The 19,995-nt window shown below is 40.7% G+C and overlaps 18 non-coding genes across 18 annotated transcripts; all 18 read left to right on the forward strand.

Annotated features, from left to right (window-relative positions):
- The first annotated feature begins 208 nt into the window (after positions 1 to 208).
- trnah-gug lies at positions 209 to 280 on the forward strand. Its single transcript has one exon. It is a non-coding gene; the product is annotated as a tRNA-His (tRNA).
- Positions 281 to 1,001: 721 nt separating this feature from the next.
- trnat-agu lies at positions 1,002 to 1,075 on the forward strand. Its single transcript has one exon. It is a non-coding gene; the product is annotated as a tRNA-Thr (tRNA).
- A 1,097-nt stretch (positions 1,076 to 2,172) lies between these two features.
- On the forward strand, positions 2,173 to 2,246 carry trnat-agu. The gene has a single exon. It is a non-coding gene; the product is annotated as a tRNA-Thr (tRNA).
- A 282-nt stretch (positions 2,247 to 2,528) lies between these two features.
- Positions 2,529 to 2,600, forward strand: trnah-gug. Its single transcript has one exon. It is a non-coding gene; the product is annotated as a tRNA-His (tRNA).
- Positions 2,601 to 3,325: 725 nt separating this feature from the next.
- Positions 3,326 to 3,399, forward strand: trnat-agu. The gene has a single exon. It is a non-coding gene; the product is annotated as a tRNA-Thr (tRNA).
- A 282-nt stretch (positions 3,400 to 3,681) lies between these two features.
- trnah-gug lies at positions 3,682 to 3,753 on the forward strand. Its single transcript has one exon. It is a non-coding gene; the product is annotated as a tRNA-His (tRNA).
- A 731-nt stretch (positions 3,754 to 4,484) lies between these two features.
- On the forward strand, positions 4,485 to 4,558 carry trnat-agu. The gene has a single exon. It is a non-coding gene; the product is annotated as a tRNA-Thr (tRNA).
- Positions 4,559 to 5,669: 1,111 nt separating this feature from the next.
- trnat-agu lies at positions 5,670 to 5,743 on the forward strand. The gene has a single exon. It is a non-coding gene; the product is annotated as a tRNA-Thr (tRNA).
- Positions 5,744 to 13,693: 7,950 nt separating this feature from the next.
- Positions 13,694 to 13,767, forward strand: trnat-agu. The gene has a single exon. It is a non-coding gene; the product is annotated as a tRNA-Thr (tRNA).
- A 282-nt stretch (positions 13,768 to 14,049) lies between these two features.
- trnah-gug lies at positions 14,050 to 14,121 on the forward strand. The gene has a single exon. It is a non-coding gene; the product is annotated as a tRNA-His (tRNA).
- Positions 14,122 to 14,854: 733 nt separating this feature from the next.
- trnat-agu lies at positions 14,855 to 14,928 on the forward strand. The gene has a single exon. It is a non-coding gene; the product is annotated as a tRNA-Thr (tRNA).
- A 282-nt stretch (positions 14,929 to 15,210) lies between these two features.
- trnah-gug lies at positions 15,211 to 15,282 on the forward strand. Its single transcript has one exon. It is a non-coding gene; the product is annotated as a tRNA-His (tRNA).
- A 724-nt stretch (positions 15,283 to 16,006) lies between these two features.
- trnat-agu lies at positions 16,007 to 16,080 on the forward strand. The gene has a single exon. It is a non-coding gene; the product is annotated as a tRNA-Thr (tRNA).
- A 1,077-nt stretch (positions 16,081 to 17,157) lies between these two features.
- Positions 17,158 to 17,231, forward strand: trnat-agu. Its single transcript has one exon. It is a non-coding gene; the product is annotated as a tRNA-Thr (tRNA).
- A 286-nt stretch (positions 17,232 to 17,517) lies between these two features.
- trnah-gug lies at positions 17,518 to 17,589 on the forward strand. The gene has a single exon. It is a non-coding gene; the product is annotated as a tRNA-His (tRNA).
- A 1,077-nt stretch (positions 17,590 to 18,666) lies between these two features.
- Positions 18,667 to 18,738, forward strand: trnah-gug. The gene has a single exon. It is a non-coding gene; the product is annotated as a tRNA-His (tRNA).
- Positions 18,739 to 19,462: 724 nt separating this feature from the next.
- Positions 19,463 to 19,536, forward strand: trnat-agu. Its single transcript has one exon. It is a non-coding gene; the product is annotated as a tRNA-Thr (tRNA).
- A 282-nt stretch (positions 19,537 to 19,818) lies between these two features.
- On the forward strand, positions 19,819 to 19,890 carry trnah-gug. The gene has a single exon. It is a non-coding gene; the product is annotated as a tRNA-His (tRNA).
- The last annotated feature ends 105 nt before the right edge of the window (positions 19,891 to 19,995 follow it).

A 19,995-nucleotide genomic window follows, 5' to 3' on the forward strand; every position in this document is an offset into this window, starting at 1 on the left:
TAGATGACGTGAGGAGGATGCAATTGAGATATTCCAATGTCACGGAAAAAGGGCACTTTTCGAATGTGAAAAAACCTACCGACTGTGTAAAGCTCCACTGTTTCTTCAGTTTATTCATTATCGAGACCAAAATGAAAAGAGTTTAGCCAGCTTGTGCACATCACTTTCACAGCCTATGTAGGCTTTACAAAGTCAGCTCTTGAAGCCAGCCGTGATCGTATAGTGGTTAGTACTCTGCGTTGTGGTCGCAGCAACCCCGGTTCGAATCCGGGTCACGGCACTGCAATTTAATTTTAGAAGTTTTTTTTTAACGAGTTAAGACTTACTATGCTGTTTCAGACGTTTTTACCATTTTTAAGCTCGAGAGCCAAATGAGAAATGCAGTGTCCTCGAACGACCAACATTATGAAGAAATAGTGTATGATTCTGAATGTTTACTCATATCTCGTGACAGAAATAGTATGTGATTACAATTGATTACTGATATCTCGCTACCCACCTCTCACCAGTGTTGCCAACTTAGCGACTTTGTCGCTATATTTAGTGAGTATTCAGAAAAAAGACAAGAATCGACAGAAGAAAGTTCAATTTTAGTTCTAAACATACTTAGGGTGTTTTTTACTCACTTTTTGTCTCTCCCGCGACGTTATTCCTCTCTCCTACAGCGTCAATCACAATTACATCCACTTGGCCAATTATGAAAATTATGTGATGATGTCATTTAGCGACTTCTAGCTACTTTTAGGACCACCAATAGCTACTTTCCTTACTGAGGATTTGGCAACACTACCTCTCACATGCTCAGGCCCACTTTGCGTCCCGAAACGTAGCTTAAGAAACCCTGTTGCTAGACAATTGAAGTTGTCTGTATTGTTTCCAATATTAGTAAATCATCTTTTGTGATGCGATTTTGCTAAACAGAGATGTGGGTTAAATTAATGAGACTGGTTTGATTCAAATAGGTGTGGGTGTTCACATCTGCAACATATATGACTTTTATGGGTGCTGTGGCTTAGTTGGTTAAAGTGCCTGTCTAGTAAACAGGAGATCCTGAGTTCAAATCTCAGCAGTACCTTTTTATTGTTCACATTGGTGGAGAAGGTCAGAGGGGAGGGCACTCAGGTTTTCTCACCAATGGGTTTAGAGAATTAGATGACGTGAGGAGGATGCAATTGAGATATTCCAATGTCACGGAAAAAGGGCACTTTTCGAATGTGAAAAAACCTACCGACTGTGTAAAGCTCCACTGTTTCTTCAGTTTATTCATTATCGAGACCAAAATGAAAAGAGTTTAGCCAGCTTGTGCACATCACTTTCACAGCCTATGTAGGCTTTACAAAGTCAGCTCTTGAAGCCAGCCGTGATCGTATAGTGGTTAGTACTCTCGTATAGTGGTTAGTACTCTTCGTTTGGTCGCAGCAACCCCAGGTTCGAATCCGGGTCACGGCACTGCAATTTAATTTTAGAAGTTTTTTTTTAACGAGTTAAGACTTACTATGCTGTTTCAGACGTTTTTACCATTTTTAAGCTCGAGAGCCAAATGAGAAATGCAGTGTCCTCGAACGACCAACATTATGAAGAAATAGTGTATGATTCTGAATGTTTACTCATATCTCGTGACAGAAATAGTATGTGATTACAATTGATTACTGATATCTCGCTACCCACCTCTCACCAGTGTTGCCAACTTAGCGACTTTGTCGCTATATTTAGTGAGTATTCAGAAAAAAGACAAGAATCGACAGAAGAAAGTTCAATTTTAGTTCTAAACATACTTAGGGTGTTTTTTACTCACTTTTTGTCTCTCCCGCGACGTTATTCCTCTCTCCTACAGCGTCAATCACAATTACATCCACTTGGCCAATTATGAAAATTATGTGATGATGTCATTTAGCGACTTCTAGCTACTTAGGACCACCAATAGCTACTTTCCTTACTGAGGATTTGGCAACACTACCTCTCACATGCTCAGGCCCACTTTGCGTCCCGAAACGTAGCTTAAGAAACCCTGTTGCTAGACAATTGAAGTTGTCTGTATTGTTTCCAATATTAGTAAAAGACATCTCTTTTGTGATGCGATTTTGCTAAACAGAGATGTGGGTTAAATTAATGAGACTGGTTTGATTCAAATAGGTGTGGGTGTTCACATCTGCAACATATATGACTTTTATGGGTGCTGTGGCTTAGTTGGTTAAAGTGCCTGTCTAGTAAACAGGAGATCCTGAGTTCAAATCTCAGCAGTACCTTTTTATTGTTCACATTGGTGGAGAAGGTCAGAGGGGAGGGCACTCAGGTTTTCTCACCAATGGGTTTAGAGAATTAGATGACGTGAGGAGGATGCAATTGAGATATTCCAATGTCACGGAAAAAGGGCACTTTTCGAATGTGAAAAAACCTACCGACTGTGTAAAGCTCCACTGTTTCTTCAGTTTATTCATTATCGAGACCAAAATGAAAAGAGTTTAGCCAGCTTGTGCACATCACTTTCACAGCCTATGTAGGCTTTACAAAGTCAGCTCTTGAAGCCAGCCGTGATCGTATAGTGGTTAGTACTCTGCGTTGTGGTCGCAGCAACCCCGGTTCGAATCCGGGTCACGGCACTGCAATTTAATTTTAGAAGTTTTTTTTTAACGAGTTAAGACTTACTATGCTGTTTCAGACGTTTTTACCATTTTTAAGCTCGAGAGCCAAATGAGAAATGCAGTGTCCTCGAACGACCAACATTATGAAGAAATAGTGTATGATTCTGAATGTTTACTCATATCTCGTGACAGAAATAGTATGTGATTACAATTGATTACTGATATCTCGCTACCCACCTCTCACCAGTGTTGCCAACTTAGCGACTTTGTCGCTATATTTAGTGAGTATTCAGAAAAAAGACAAGAATCGACAGAAGAAAGTTCAATTTTAGTTCTAAACATACTTAGGGTGTTTTTTACTCACTTTTTGTCTCTCCCGCGACGTTATTCCTCTCTCCTACAGCGTCAATCACAATTACATCCACTTGGCCAATTATGAAAATTATGTGATGATGTCATTTAGCGACTTCTAGCTACTTTTAGGACCACCAATAGCTACTTTCCTTACTGAGGATTTGGCAACACTACCTCTCACATGCTCAGGCCCACTTTGCGTCCCGAAACGTAGCTTAAGAAACCCTGTTGCTAGACAATTGAAGTTGTCTGTATTGTTTCCAATATTAGTAAAAGACATCTCTTTTGTGATGCGATTTTGCTAAACAGAGATGTGGGTTAAATTAATGAGACTGGTTTGATTCAAATAGGTGTGGGTGTTCACATCTGCAACATATATGACTTTTATGGGTGCTGTGGCTTAGTTGGTTAAAGTGCCTGTCTAGTAAACAGGAGATCCTGAGTTCAAATCTCAGCAGTACCTTTTTATTGTTCACATTGGTGGAGAAGGTCAGAGGGGAGGGCACTCAGGTTTTCTCACCAATGGGTTTAGAGAATTAGATGACGTGAGGAGGATGCAATTGAGATATTCCAATGTCACGGAAAAAGGGCACTTTTCGAATGTGAAAAAACCTACCGACTGTGTAAAGCTCCACTGTTTCTTCAGTTTATTCATTATCGAGACCAAAATGAAAAGAGTTTAGCCAGCTTGTGCACATCACTTTCACAGCCTATGTAGGCTTTACAAAGTCAGCTCTTCAAGCCAGCCGTGATCGTATAGTGGTTAGTACTCTGCGTTGTGGTCGCAGCAACCCCGGTTCGAATCCGGGTCACGGCACTGCAATTTAATTTTAGAAGTTTTTTTTTTTAACGAGTTAAGACTTACTATGCTGTTTCAGACGTTTTTACCATTTTTAAGCTCGAGAGCCAAATGAGAAATGCAGTGTCCTCGAACGACCAACATTATGAAGAAATAGTGTATGATTCTGAATGTTTACTCATATCTCGTGACAGAAATAGTATGTGATTACAATTGATTACTGATATCTCGCTACCCACCTCTCACCAGTGTTGCCAACTTAGCGACTTTGTCGCTATATTTAGTGAGTATTCAGAAAAAAGACAAGAATCGACAGAAGAAAGTTCAATTTTAGTTCTAAACATACTTAGGGTGTTTTTTACTCACTTTTTGTCTCTCCCGCGACGTTATTCCTCTCTCCTACAGCGTCAATCACAATTACATCCACTTGGCCAATTATGAAAATTATGTGATGATGTCATTTAGCGACTTCTAGCTACTTTTAGGACCACCAATAGCTACTTTCCTTACTGAGGATTTGGCAACACTACCTCTCACATGCTCAGGCCCACTTTGCGTCCCGAAACGTAGCTTAAGAAACCCTGTTGCTAGACAATTGAAGTTGTCTGTATTGTTTCCAATATTAGTAAAAGACATCTCTTTTGTGATGCGATTTTGCTAAACAGAGATGTGGGTTAAATTAATTAATGAGACTGGTTTGATTCAAATAGGTGTGGGTGTTCACATCTGCAACATATATGACTTTTATGGGTGCTGTGGCTTAGTTGGTTAAAGTGCCTGTCTAGTAAACAGGAGATCCTGAGTTCAAATCTCAGCAGTACCTTTTTATTGTTCACATTGGTGGAGAAGGTCAGAGGGGAGGGCACTCAGGTTTTCTCACCAATGGGTTTAGAGAATTAGATGACGTGAGGAGGATGCAATTGAGATATTCCAATGTCACGGAAAAAGGGCACTTTTCGAATGTGAAAAAACCTACCGACTGTGTAAAGCTCCACTGTTTCTTCAGTTTATTCATTATCGAGACCAAAATGAAAAGAGTTTAGCCAGCTTGTGCACATCACTTTCACAGCCTATGTAGGCTTTACAAAGTCAGCTCTTCAAGCCAGCCGTGATCGTATAGTGGTTAGTACTCTGCGTTGTGGTCACAGCAGCAAGCTCTTCCCAGGTTCGTATAATACCGGGTCAACCCCGGCGAATCCGGGTCACGGCACTGCAATTAATTTTAGAAGTTTTTTTTTAACGAGTTAAGACTTACTATGCTGTTTCAGACGTTTTTACCATTTTTAAGCTCGAGAGCCAAATGAGAAATGCAGTGTCCTCGAACGACCAACATTATGAAGAAATAGTGTATGATTCTGAATGTTTACTCATATCTCGTGACAGAAATAGTATGTGATTACAATTGATTACTGATATCTCGCTACCCACCTCTCACCAGTGTTGCCAACTTAGCGACTTTGTCGCTATATTTAGTGAGTATTCAGAAAAAAGACAAGAATCGACAGAAGAAAGTTCAATTTTAGTTCTAAACATACTTAGGGTGTTTTTTACTCACTTTTTGTCTCTCCCGCGACGTTATTCCTCTCTCCTACAGCGTCAATCACAATTACATCCACTTGGCCAATTATGAAAATTATGTGATGATGTCATTTAGCGACTTCTAGCTACTTTTAGGACCACCAATAGCTACTTTCCTTACTGAGGATTTGGCAACACTACCTCTCACATGCTCAGGCCCACTTTGCGTCCCGAAACGTAGCTTAAGAAACCCTGTTGCTAGACAATTGAAGTTGTCTGTATTGTTTCCAATATTAGTAAAAGACATCTCTTTTGTGATGCGATTTTGCTAAACAGAGATGTGGGTTAAATTAATGAGACTGGTTTGATTCAAATAGGTGTGGGTGTTCACATCTGCAACATATATGACTTTTATGGGTGCTGTGGCTTAGTTGGTTAAAGTGCCTGTCTAGTAAACAGGAGATCCTGAGTTCAAATCTCAGCAGTACCTTTTTATTGTTCACATTGGTGGAGAAGGTCAGAGGGGAGGGCACTCAGGTTTTCTCACCAATGGGTTTAGAGAATTAGATGACGTGAGGAGGATGCAATTGAGATATTCCAATGTCACGGAAAAAGGGCACTTTTCGAATGTGAAAAAACCTACCGACTGTGTAAAGCTCCACTGTTTCTTCAGTTTATTCATTATCGAGACCAAAATGAAAAAAGAGTTTAGCCAGCTTGTGCACATCACTTTCACAGCCTATGTAGGCTTTACAAAGTCAGCTCTTCAAGCCAGCCGTGATCGTATAGTGGTTAGTACTCTGCGTTGTGGTCGCAGCAACCCCCGGTTCTATGTAGGCTTTACAAAAGCTCTTCAAGCCAGCCGGTCACGGCACTGCAATTTAATTTTAGATGTTTTTTTTTAACGAGTTAAGACTTACTATGCTGTTTCAGACGTTTTTACCATTTTTAAGCTCGAGAGCCAAATGAGAAATGCAGTGTCCTCGAACGACCAACATTATGAAGAAATAGTGTATGATTCTGAATGTTTACTCATATCTCGTGACAGAAATAGTATGTGATTACAATTGATTACTGATATCTCGCTACAGGGAGTCAGAAAAAGAGAGCCCCTAATTTAGACAGCATACATGTTTTATACAGTACAGAAAGTAGGTTGATTCTGGAAGGTCTGGTCCTCGGATTGGTCCAAACCCGGGCCTTGTCTCTCCTTATTGGTCCAAGGTTGTTGTTGACATTGTTTCAAAATGTTCCCGCTTAATGTCTGTTTTGCGTTGCTCAACTAGCGTACATATGTCAAAAGCAGATACGCCCATGATCCCTTGAGGCTTAATGCTGGGTGTGTGGTTCTAAAAGATCCCTTGAGGCTTAATGCTGGGTGTGTGGTTCTAAAAGATCCCTTGAGGCTTAATGCTGGGTGTGTGGTTCTAAAAGATCCCTTGAGGCTTAATGCTGGAGTGTGTGTGTGTGTGTTCCTGTCATCAGCAGTTATGTCCTCACAAAGATGCAACTTCTCCAGTCTTGTGGTTTGGCCCTCTTCCTGTTTTCGTGACTATGTGTGGAAACATTTGCAGAGGCGCACCCAAAACAGTTACAGCAACATTATAGCAAACATATTAGTAGTCTCCGTTTGGTTATGCCCTTCGTTGCTAAGTGCTGAAGCATTAGATATAAAGCATAGGTATGGTTATCAAAGTATTATCTACAAATCCCTCTCTTCACGTCTCCCCAGAGACGTGACACAACCTAACTAGATTCTGATACAAAAGAAAACTTTTCCCAAAGGGGGTATGAAATAAGGCACAACATTAAAAATAAATGGATGTATATGTATTCCCACCATGTTCCCAGCTCAATCCCACTATGTACTAAGCCACCTAGGAATTTACAACCCTCATGTAACAGAGCGGAGAACAACAGCTCAAAATGAAAGGAAAAATGATATTCTACATAAGCCAACTTTTTCCTGCTCCCTCTCTTCACATCTCCTAAGAGATGTGATATAGTCCAGAGACATTACTCCAAGCAAAAACGAAAACATAATCCAAAAAGGAAAAATAGCCTAAACTAGGTAAGTCTATACGGAAATGGCCCATAAAGAAAAATAATTTCCCCCTCTTGTCACCCACAAGGGTGTCACTTATCAAAAACAGGATAAAACTTTATTGTTATTGACATGTAAGATGTAGGATAAAACTTTGGTCATGGAAAACAGTAAAGAATTATTAGAAACCATCTGGTCCTCTCAGCTACTCCTATCCTGTACCAGGTGGGCTCCTTGCCACCCAGGGACTCCAAACCTTCACAACAGGGAGAACAAACATACTGGAAAGAAAACCTATCATAAAAATTTATAACAAGGAACTGTGGTGGTGTAAAATTATTCTACTACCTCACCCACAGCATACCATGTGTCATCCTCAGTCAGTCCCATCCTCTCCTGAAACCTTCATCACATCTGTAACAGACTTCTTAAAACACGGTATGATGCAAGCAGCACATCACATCAATAACAAATAATACAAGAATTAGGGTCAGAAATCCAGTAACCATCATACCAGTGTACTTCCCAAACCAGGCCAAGAGAACAGACTCCTCCACCCCCTGTGGACCTCATCTTAGCAGATAGTGCATCAAGCCCGCCTTAGATATACCACCATCTGGACTGGTATTATTAGGAATATACGTGCAACATTGTTTACCGAACATCTTGCAGACGTCCCCCTGACTGGCAAGAAGCATATCCAAGGCAAGTCTATTCTGTCTGGAAACCCCAAATGTGGCCTCAAGCTGTTCAGACATACCAGTGAGTGCATCACGGGAGTAATTCACCAAACGCTGTTGATTATAGTAGAATAATTAATCCATGCAGTCTGTCCAGCATCCACTATGGCTGGACCCATAATAGGTAGTAAGTGCCAGAGTCCATCATTCCTACCCAAGGCCTGAAACGCATGAGGAACCCCCACTGGCACTCCCAACAGGTTAGTGTATGTCAACTACATCCTCTGTCCATGGAGCACTACGTCTATGTCTCCCATGGGATGGAATGTTTTCAGGTCCCCTGGTTACAGAACTCAGCAGCTGTTCAGCAGCAACATCAACAATGGTCAGTGGAATTATCACTGGTCAGACCACACCTATCTTGCCATTCTCCTCTAAGAATGGGTCTCAGCACTCTTTTTTTTTGCTCCACACATCCACCTCACATCAGCCAGACCACTAGTTTGGTTTAGGCCTGTAACTGGCCAAGTGGAATTAATGGTTATGTTACTACTGCAATCAGCTTCAGGCAATCTCCCATAATCAAAACCAGTCTCAGTTCCTAATTGATCAATAGCCGAATAGTCTCTAACATTAATTACCTGAATGGTATTTTTTTAACACAGTGGTGGTAGAGGAGTGTGTCCGGTTACCTCTGGTCTTGGCAGTACCTTAATAGAAAACACACCCATCATGTCTGTCCTCGTCCTTTGTAGTCCGAGGGTGTGAGTGCCTGCATCAGAGAGCTCAATATTTTTTATGGTTAGTAGGATTTCATCACCTTTACAAAGTTCAACATTGCTCCCAGGTTTCCCCATATCATGGAAAACCTATCCACCCTTGTGGGATCCCCCCCAAAGCCGGTTATCATGTAATCTCTACTCTAACTTCCTGTCCACCCAGATCTAGGGATCTCTTATGTTCATTTTGGAACAAAATACACATCACTTAGCCAGAGCCAGACACATCCTCACTCCTATGGACAAAAACAGGGGTGATAGGACAGGTAGGGTTTACTTCATTCGAGAGTTAGCCCCCGGAATTCTGTTAATTCCAGTTCTTCTCCCGAACTCTGTTTATTGTCCGACAGTGAAAAAGTGTCTTACCCTTCCGCCGTGCGATATGAATCTGGGCAGCTCTTTCAGCTAGCTGTCACCAGGGGTCTTCTATGGTCCCCAAGCCTCTGGGACTGGATTGAGTGACTTCACCTGTAGTTCACCTGTAATGCATAAAATCCTGGACATACAGGCTTGGTTAACAAACAATTTCTCATATGTTTTATCTGATTACATCTTTAACTTCTATGCCCAATTGTTAGCTTACATTTTTATTTTATTTTTTATTATTAGTTTCTTATCCAATAGTCCCCATCCTATCCTAGACCACAATTTACACCCGTCCCCATCCTATCCTAGACCACAATTTACACCCATCCCCCTTTTGATATCTGGCTTTGCCCAGGTATCAACCTTACCTACTCTAAATAATGACTTAGGTAAGATTAGTATAGTATCCATATGTTCTGACATTATCCTGTAGGAGCTCCCCCTACATTTTCTACATGTCCAACTCTCCCCCCTGTCTCCACTCAGCAACTGCTATCTTTGCCTGTTCTGGCCCCCCTTCCAAAACTCTCCTCACTTCTCTCCAACTTTCAAGGTCTTTGCAGTCGGGGTGGGCCCCTCCGTCTGCCTTTACCCCAGCTGTAAAATACCATGTCTCTGGGAACATGGAAATCCCCTCAAACTCAAATAATTTGTCTCTGTGTTTCATGTTTTATTCGTGTTTCTCCAAATTGTCTCCCCAAAAATACTTCTTAAATCCCCAGCCATTAGACACACACACAACTGTGTTAAATGTGCACTGTCCCTTTAACATAAAAACCTCAGCCTGCAATCCCCTCTGCGGGCCTTTCATTGTTCCCCATAGTGAAAACAGATTCTAATGTTAGTCTACCTTAACCTCCTGTTTAATTTCAGTGGTTTTATCTGAACAATCAAACCAAAATCAATAACCGGGAAGAACTTGTGTAAACTAATTAAAAGAACAAAATAAATCTACCTTATTTCTCAGCACTTGGTTAGAACACCACTCCCGTCTTACATCGACCACACCCGTCGCCCCGTACCTAGTGTATATCTTATCTATTACTCAGTGGCTCAATTAATGTTTAACGTAAGTATGTTCAGATGTTGATTATGTAATTCCACAATATTAGTATAGTTCAAACCTCATAATATAACTCTACACACAGAATTTTACGTTAATAGAGTTTAACACCTTTTCCAACAGTCATGCACACCCCCAATATTCTATGATATAACTCTCATCAGCAAGCCTGCAACTTTTCAACATTCTTATCATAAAAATCCCCGACCTCATTCATACCGATATTAGTCCCCGACTGAATATCAAACGTATTTCATGCACACGATTTGAATCTCACAAATCTTCATTTACGCCAGTAAACTTCAATTTACATCATACACACACAAATCTTAATTCTCCCCAGCAAGCAGACCAGTAGGAGATGCAATAGCCCCACCTTCTGTCCATACTCTGTACAGCTTCTCACCCAGTCTCCTCCACTCCTTATCCTCTCTGCCTTTATTGAATTCTAGAATGGACTTCAGCGTTCTCAACCTCTTTTCTATTTCCAACGACATTCCATGTACACTACAATACTGCCAACAACCCATGCCTTTACTGAAACCCAAGTGATACCCCTTCCCTACGGCTAAATCGGTCTCAAGTCCGAGTATTCAATTTAAATATCCGTCATTCACACTTGGCCCTGCCTAGTGCATCACGTTCGCATCATACGACTTTCTATTCGCACTTTGGTGATCACTCGTTACTCACCACTCATACATGTAGTCCCAGACTATCCATTTAAGCTTTGGTGGCCACCCGTTACCCATCATTCATACATGTGGTAAGTGTTCTCTGTTACCACCTACCAACCAGGCATACTAGTACATCCCATACACAATGCACCATTAAGTATGGTTGATCAATAATAAAATTGCAGTTGCCAATGGAGATATTACTTTCTCAACTATTTTAAATTTAGTAACTTACATCAAACAGGTGTCTCACAAAACTAAATTTGTATAACTCCAATGTGCAGAACTTTAGTTTTCCACAACAGGTGTCTGCTTACCCTTTTTAGTTGACCGGTCAGGATTTGTGAGACACACCGTCCGACGACAGTACTGGCCAATCGGCTGGCACACCAATGTCCAGCGATATATTTTTACCATAATCGTAACTTAATCGGAATTTTACCAGACTACTTGAATATAATTAGAATATACTTAGCCCGTCGTTAGTTAATAACAACGTTGTATTCGAGGAGACACTATTGCTCACACTCTGTCTTATCTCAGAGCTCCTCCGTCATATATTCAGATTTTGGTGAGACAATACAGCCCAATTAAACCCTTGTGAGACGCTATGTACAGTTAAACCCTCACCGGTCACAGCCAGTCTGTTGGGTTACTAGTCAATTATCAATATGCCTCATTCGTATACTTCATGTACTCAGGTAGCAACTCTACAACACATTTAACCAGTCATGAGCTAGGTTATGGTATGTAAATCACCTAGTAGTAGTATCAACCGAACATTTTGGTCATATTCAACACTTAGATTTATTCCTCATCAGTCGCTGCTGACATCTCTGAATAATATCACTAATCAACAAATAGACCTATTCCTCATCGAACGCTGTCGACATATCTGAATAGTATCTAGAATCAAGATTTATTCCTCATCAGTCGCTGCTGACATCTCTGAATAATATCACTAATCAACAAATAGACCTATTCCTCATCGAACGCTGTCGACATATCTGAATAGTATCTAGAATCAAGATTTATTCCTCATCAGTCGCTGCTGACATCTCTGAATAATATCACTAATCAACAAATAGACCTATTCCTCATCGAACGCTGTCGACATATCTGAATAGTATCTAGAATCAAGCTAACATTGCAATATCCTCCAACCTAACTCATCTCAATTCTTTAACACATACAATTCAATTCTGTATCACCTTAACTTTAAACAGTCAATACATTGCATTCATATTTCCACAATTCATTTACTTCACTGCTCAATGAAATTTTGTTAAATTAAATTTACACAAAACTCATACTCACACTCGGTATTACTGATCTTAAATTTGGAGTAGACTAAACGACAATATGCAAAGTTTGTTTTAACAGGTTTTGCTTACCTTTTTAGTGGTCGACCTGAGATCAGTTCTCCGAGTTGAGCAGAGTTTTGTCCTCAATCCCCCCAATTGGCTCGTCTTTCTCCTTGAACCGTCCTTTCACCAATTCGCTCCCGTTCTCTCACGTTTTATGGGTCTTTAGTAAACCATCCTCTGCTACCAAGAATTCTGTTGATAAAAGGTGAGATACTTAGGTGAGCGAGTCGGTCAAGGATCAGTTCAGACGAGGAGCTAAAGTTTAACAACCTGCAGTTTATTCAGAGTAAAAGTATTGTGTACAGCGTATACGGGCTCTGTTCCTCGAACTCAGAGGGAGTCAGAAAAAGAGAGCCCCTAATTTAGACAGCATACATGTTTTATACAGTACAGAAAGTAGGTTGATTCTGGAAGGTCTGGTCCTCGGATTGGTCCAAACCCGGGCCTTGTCTCTCCTTATTGGTCCAAGGTTGTTGTTGACATTGTTTCAAAATGTTCCTGCTTAATGTCTGTTTTGTGTTGCTCAACTAGTTTGCATATGTCAAAAGCAGATACGCCCATGATCCCTTGAGGCTTAATGCTGGGTGTGTGGTTCTAAAAGATCCCTTGAGGCTTAATGCTGGGTGTGTGGTTCTAAAAGATCCCTTGAGGCTTAATGCTGGGTGTGTGGTTCTAAAAGATCCCTTGAGGCTTAATGCTGGGTGTGTGTGTGTGTGTTCCTGTCATCAGCAGTTATGTCCTCACGAGATGCAACTTCTCCAGTCTTGTGGTTTGGCCCTCTTCCTGTTTTCGTGACTATGTGTGGAAACATTTGCAGAGGCGCACCCAAAACAGTTACAGCAACATTATAGCAAACATATTAGTAGTCTCCGTTTGGTTATGCCCTTCGTTGCTAAGTGCTGAAGCATTAGATATAAAGCATAGGTATGGTTATCAAAGTATTATCTACACTACCCACCTCTCACCAGTGTTGCCAACTTAGCGACTTTGTCGCTATATTTAGTGAGTATTCAGAAAAAAGACAAGAATCGACAGAAGAAAGTTCAATTTTAGTTCTAAAAATACTTAGGGTGTTTTTTACTCACTTTTTGTCTCTCACGCGACGTTATTCCTCTCTCCTACAGCGTCAATCACAATTACATCCACTCGGCCAATTATGAAAATTATGTGATGATGTCATTTAGCGACTTCTAGCTACTTTTAGGACCACCAATAGCTACTTTCCTTACTGAGGATTTGGCAACACTACCTCTCACATGCTCAGGCCCACTTTGCGTCCCGAAACGTAGCTTAAGAAACCCTGTTGCTAGACAATTGAAGTTGTCTGTATTGTTTCCAATATTAGTAAAAGACATCTCTTTTGTGATGCGATTTTGCTAAACAGAGATGTGGGTTAAATTAATGAGACTGGTTTGATTCAAATAGGTGTGGGTGTTCACATCTGCAACATATATGACTTTTATGGGTGCTGTGGCTTAGTTGGTTAAAGTGCCTGTCTAGTAAACAGGAGATCCTGAGTTCAAATCTCAGCAGTACCTTTTTATTGTTCACATTGGTGGAGAAGGTCAGAGGGGAGGGCACTCAGGTTTTCTCACCAATGGGTTTAGAGAATTAGATGACGTGAGGAGGATGCAATTGAGATATTCCAATGTCACGGAAAAAGGGCACTTTTCGAATGTGAAAAAACCTACCGACTGTGTAAAGCTCCACTGTTTCTTCAGTTTATTCATTATCGAGACCAAAATGAAAAGAGTTTAGCCAGCTTGTGCACATCACTTTCACAGCCTATGTAGGCTTTACAAAGTCAGCTCTTCAAGCCAGCCGTGATCGTATAGTGGTTAGTACTCTGCGTTGTGGTCGCAGCAACCCCGGTTCGAATCCGGGTCACGGCACTGCAATTTAATTTTAGATGCAATTTAATTTTTTTTTTAACGAGTTAAGACTTACTATGCTGTTTCAGACGTTTTTACCATTTTTAAGCTCGAGAGCCAAATGAGAAATGCAGTGTCCTCGAACGACCAACATTATGAAGAAATAGTGTATGATTCTGAATGTTTACTCATATCTCGTGACAGAAATAGTATGTGATTACAATTGATTACTGATATCTCGCTACCCACCTCTCACCAGTGTTGCCAACTTAGCGACTTTGTCGCTATATTTAGTGAGTATTCAGAAAAAAGACAAGAATCGACAGAAGAAAGTTCAATTTTAGTTCTAAACATACTTAGGGTGTTTTTTACTCACTTTTGTCTCTCCCGCGACGTTATTCCTCTCTCCTACAGCGTCAATCACAATTACATCCACTCGGCCAATTATGAAAATTATGTGATGATGTCATTTAGCGACTTCTAGCTACTTTTAGGACCACCAATAGCTACTTTCCTTACTGAGGATTTGGCAACACTACCTCTCACATGCTCAGGCCCACTTTGCGTCCCGAAACGTAGCTTAAGAAACCCTGTTGCTAGACAATTGAAGTTGTCTGTATTGTTTCCAATATTAGTAAAAGACATCTCTTTTGTGATGCGATTTTGCTAAACAGAGATGTGGGTTAAATTAATGAGACTGGTTTGATTCAAATAGGTGTGGGTGTTCACATCTGCAACATATATGACTTTTATGGGTGCTGTGGCTTAGTTGGTTAAAGTGCCTGTCTAGTAAACAGGAGATCCTGAGTTCAAATCTCAGCAGTACCTTTTTATTGTTCACATTGGTGGAGAAGGTCAGAGGGGAGGGCACTCAGGTTTTCTCACCAATGGGTTTAGAGAATTAGATGACGTGAGGAGGATGCAATTGAGATATTCCAATGTCACGGAAAAAGGGCACTTTTCGAATGTGAAAAAACCTACCGACTGTGTAAAGCTCCACTGTTTCTTCAGTTTATTCATTATCGAGACCAAAATGAAAAGAGTTTAGCCAGCTTGTGCACATCACTTTCACAGCCTATGTAGGCTTTACAAAGTCAGCTCTTCAAGCCAGCCGTGATCGTATAGTGGTTAGTACTCTGCGTTGTGGTCGCAGCAACCCCGGTTTGAATCCGGGTCACGGCACTGCAATTTAATTTTAGATGTTTTTTTTTAACGAGTTAAGACTTACTATGCTGTTTCAGACGTTTTTACCATTTTTAAGCTCGAGAGCCAAATGAGAAATGCAGTGTCCTCGAACGACCAACATTATGAAGAAATAGTGTATGATTCTGAATGTTTACTCATATCTCGTGACAGAAATAGTATGTGATTACAATTGATTACTGATATCTCGCTACCCACCTCTCACCAGTGTTGCCAACTTAGCGACTTTGTCGCTATATTTAGTGATTATTCAGAAAAAGACAAGAATCGACAGAAGAAAGTTCAATTTTAGTTCTAAACATACTTAGGGTGTTTTTTACTCACTTTTTGTCTCTCCCGCGACGTTATTCCTCTCTCCTACAGCGTCAATCACAATTACATCCACTCGGCCAATTATGAAAATTATGTGATGATGTCATTTAGCGACTTCTAGCTACTTTTAGGACCACCAATAGCTACTTTCCTTACTGAGGATTTGGCAACACTACCTCTCACATGCTCAGGCCCACTTTGCGTCCCGAAACGTAGCTTAAGAAACCCTGTTGCTAGACAATTGAAGTTGTCTGTATTGTTTCCAATATTAGTAAAAGACATCTCTTTTGTGATGCGATTTTGCTAAACAGAGATGTGGGTTAAATTAATGAGACTGGTTTGATTCAAATAGGTGTGGGTGTTCACATCTGCAACATATATGACTTTTATGGGTGCTGTGGCTTAGTTGGTTAAAGTGCCTGTCTAGTAAACAGGAGATCCTGAGTTCAAATCTCAGCAGTACCTTTTTATTGTTCACATTGGTGGAGAAGGTCAGAGGGGAGGGCACTCAGGTTTTCTCACCAATGGGTTTAGAGAATTAGATGACGTGAGGAGGATGCAATTGAGATATTCCAATGTCACGGAAAAAGGGCACTTTTCGAATGTGAAAAAACCTACCGACTGTGTAAAGCTCCACTGTTTCTTCAGTTTATTCATTATCGAGACCAAAATGAAAAGAGTTTAGCCAGCTTGTGCACATCACTTTCACAGCCTATGTAGGCTTTACAAAGTCAGCTCTTCAAGCCAGCCGTGATCGTATAGTGGTTAGTCTCTGCGTTGTGGTCGCAGCAACCCGGTTCGAATCCGGGTCACGGCACTGCAATTTAATTTTAGATGTTTTTTTTTAACGAGTTAAGACTTACTATGCTGTTTCAGACGTTTTTACCATTTTTAAGCTCGAGAGCCAAATGAGAAATGCAGTGTCCTCGAACGACCAACATTATGAAGAAATAGTGTATGATTCTGAATGTTTACTCATATCTCGTGACAGAAATAGTATGTGATTACAATTGATTACTGATATCTCGCTACCCACCTCTCACCAGTGTTGCCAACTTAGCGACTTTGTCGCTATATTTAGTGAGTATTCAGAAAAAAGACAAGAATCGACAGAAGAAAGTTCAATTTTAGTTCTAAACATACTTAGGGTGTTTTTTACTCACTTTTTGTCTCTCCCGCGACGTTATTCCTCTCTCCTACAGCGTCAATCACAATTACATCCACTCGGCCAATTATGAAAATTATGTGATGATGTCATTTAGCGACTTCTAGCTACTTTTAGGACCACCAATAGCTACTTTCCTTACTGAGGATTTGGCAACACTACCTCTCACATGCTCAGGCCCACTTTGCGTCCCGAAACGTAGCTTAAGAAACCCTGTTGCTAGACAATTGAAGTTGTCTGTATTGTTTCCAATATTAGTAAAAGACATCTCTTTTGTGATGCGATTTTGCTAAACAGAGATGTGGGTTAAATTAATGAGACTGGTTTGATTCAAATAGGTGTGGGTGTTCACATCTGCAACATATATGACTTTTATGGGTGCTGTGGCTTAGTTGGTTAAAGTGCCTGTCTAGTAAACAGGAGATCCTGAGTTCAAATCTCAGCAGTACCTTTTTATTGTTCACATTGGTGGAGAAGGTCAGAGGGGAGGGCACTCAGGTTTTCTCACCAATGGGTTTAGAGAATTAGATGACGTGAGGAGGATGCAATTGAGATATTCCAATGTCACGGAAAAAGGGCACTTTTCGAATGTGAAAAAACCTACCGACTGACTGTGTAAAGCTCCACTGTTTCTTCAGTTTATTCATTATCGAGACCAAAATGAAAAGAGTTTAGCCAGCTTGTGCACATCACTTTCACAGCCTATGTAGGCTTTACAAAGTCAGCTCTTCAAGCCAGCCGTGATCGTATAGTGGTTAGTACTCTGCGTTGTGGTCGCAGCAACCCCGGTTCGAATCCGGGTCACGGCACTGCAATTTAATTTTAGATGTTTTTTTTTTTAACGAGTTAAGACTTACTATGCTGTTTCAGACGTTTTTACCATTTTTAAGCTCGAGAGCCAAATGAGAAATGCAGTGTCCTCGAACGACCAACATTATGAAGAAATAGTGTATGATTCTGAATGTTTACTCATATCTCGTGACAGAAATAGTATGTGATTACAATTGATTACTGATATCTCGCTACCCACCTCTCACCAGTGTTGCCAACTTAGCGACTTTGTCGCTATATTTAGTGAGTATTCAGAAAAAAGACAAGAATCGACAGAAGAAAGTTCCATTTTAGTTCTAAACATACTTAGGGTGTTTTTACTCACTTTTTGTCTCTCCCGCGACGTTATTCCTCTCTCCTACAGCGTCAATCACAATTACATCCACTCGGCCAATTATGAAAATTATGTGATGATGTCATTTAGCGACTTCTAGCTACTTTTAGGACCACCAATAGCTACTTTCCTTACTGAGGATTTGGCAACACTACCTCTCACATGCTCAGGCCCACTTTGCGTCCCGAAACGTAGCTTAAGAAACCCTGTTGCTAGACAATTGAAGTTGTCTGTATTGTTTCCAATATTAGTAAAAGACATCTCTTTTGTGATGCGATTTTGCTAAACAGAGATGTGGGTTAAATTAATGAGACTGGTTTGATTCAAATAGGTGTGGGTGTTCACATCTGCAACATATATGACTTTTATGGGTGCTGTGGCTTAGTTGGTTAAAGTGCCTGTAAACAGGAGATCCTGAGTTCAAATCTCAGCAGTACCTTTTTATTGTTCACATTGGTGGAGAAGGTCAGAGGGGAGGGCACTCAGGTTTTCTCACCAATGGGTTTAGAGAATTAGATGACGTGAGGAGGATGCAATTGAGATATTCCAATGTCACGGAAAAAGGGCACTTTTCGAATGTGAAAAAACCTACCGACTGTGTAAAGCTCCACTGTTTCTTCAGTTTATTCATTATCGAGACCAAAATGAAAAGAGTTTAGCCAGCTTGTGCACATCACTTTCACAGCCTATGTAGGCTTTACAAAGTCAGCTCTTCAAGCCAGCCGTGATCGTATAGTGGTTAGTACTCTGCGTTGTGGTCGCAGCAACCCCGGTTCGAATCCGGGTCACGGCACTGCAATTTAATTTTAGATGTTTTTTTTTAACGAGTTAAGACTTACTATGCTGTTTCAGACGTTTTTACCATTTTTAAGCTCGAGAGCCAAATGAGAAATGCAGTGTCCTCGAACGACCAACATTATGAAGAAATAGTGTATGATTCTGAATGTTTACTCATATCTCGTGACAGAAATAGTATGTGATTACAATTGATTACTGATATCTCGCTACCCACCTCTCACCAGTGTTGCCAACTTAGCGACTTTGTCGCTATATTTAGTGAGTATTCAGAAAAAAGACAAGAATCGACAGAAGAAAGTTCAATTTTAGTTCTAAACATACTTAGGGTGTTTTTTACTCACTTTTTGTCTCTCCCGCGACGTTATTCCTCTCTCCTACAGCGTCAATCACAATTACATCCACTGGCCAATTATGAAAATTATGTGATGATGTCATTTAGCGACTTCTAGCTACTTTTAGGACCACCAATAGCTACTTTCCTTACTGAGGATTTGGCAACACTACCTCTCACATGCTCAGGCCCACTTTGCGTCCCGAAACGTAGCTTAAGAAACCCTGTTGCTAGACAATTGAAGTTGTCTGTATTGTTTCCAATATTAGTAAAAGACATCTCTTTTGTGATGCGATTTTGCTAAACAGAGATGTGGGTTAAATTAATGAGACTGGTTTGATTCAAATAGGTGTGGGTGTTCACATCTGCAACATATATGACTTTTATGGGTGCTGTGGCTTAGTTGGTTAAAGTGCCTGTCTAGTAAACAGGAGATCCTGAGTTCAAATCTCAGCAGTACCTTTTTATTGTTCACATTGGTGGAGAAGGTCAGAGGGGAGGGCACTCAGGTTTTCTCACCAATGGGTTTAGAGAATTAGATGACGTGAGGAGGATGCAATTGAGATATTCCAATGTCACGGAAAAAGGGCACTTTTCGAATGTGAAAAAACCTACCGACTGTGTAAAGCTCCACTGTTTCTTCAGTTTATTCATTATCGAGACCAAAATGAAAAGAGTTTAGCCAGCTTGTGCACATCACTTTCACAGCCTATGTAGGCTTTACAAAGTCAGCTCTTCAAGCCAGCCGTGATCGTATAGTGGTTAGTACTCTGCGTTGTGGTCGCAGCAACCCCGGTTCGAATCCGGGTCACGGCACTGCAATTTAATTTTAGATGTTTTTTTTTAACGAGTTAAGACTTACTATGCTGTTTCAGACGTTTTTACCATTTTTAAGCTCGAGAGCCAAATGAGAAATGCAGT

Source organism: Oncorhynchus gorbuscha, linkage group LG10 (genome assembly GCF_021184085.1).
Source record: "Oncorhynchus gorbuscha isolate QuinsamMale2020 ecotype Even-year linkage group LG10, OgorEven_v1.0, whole genome shotgun sequence".
Lineage (NCBI taxonomy): Eukaryota > Metazoa > Chordata > Actinopteri > Salmoniformes > Salmonidae > Oncorhynchus > Oncorhynchus gorbuscha.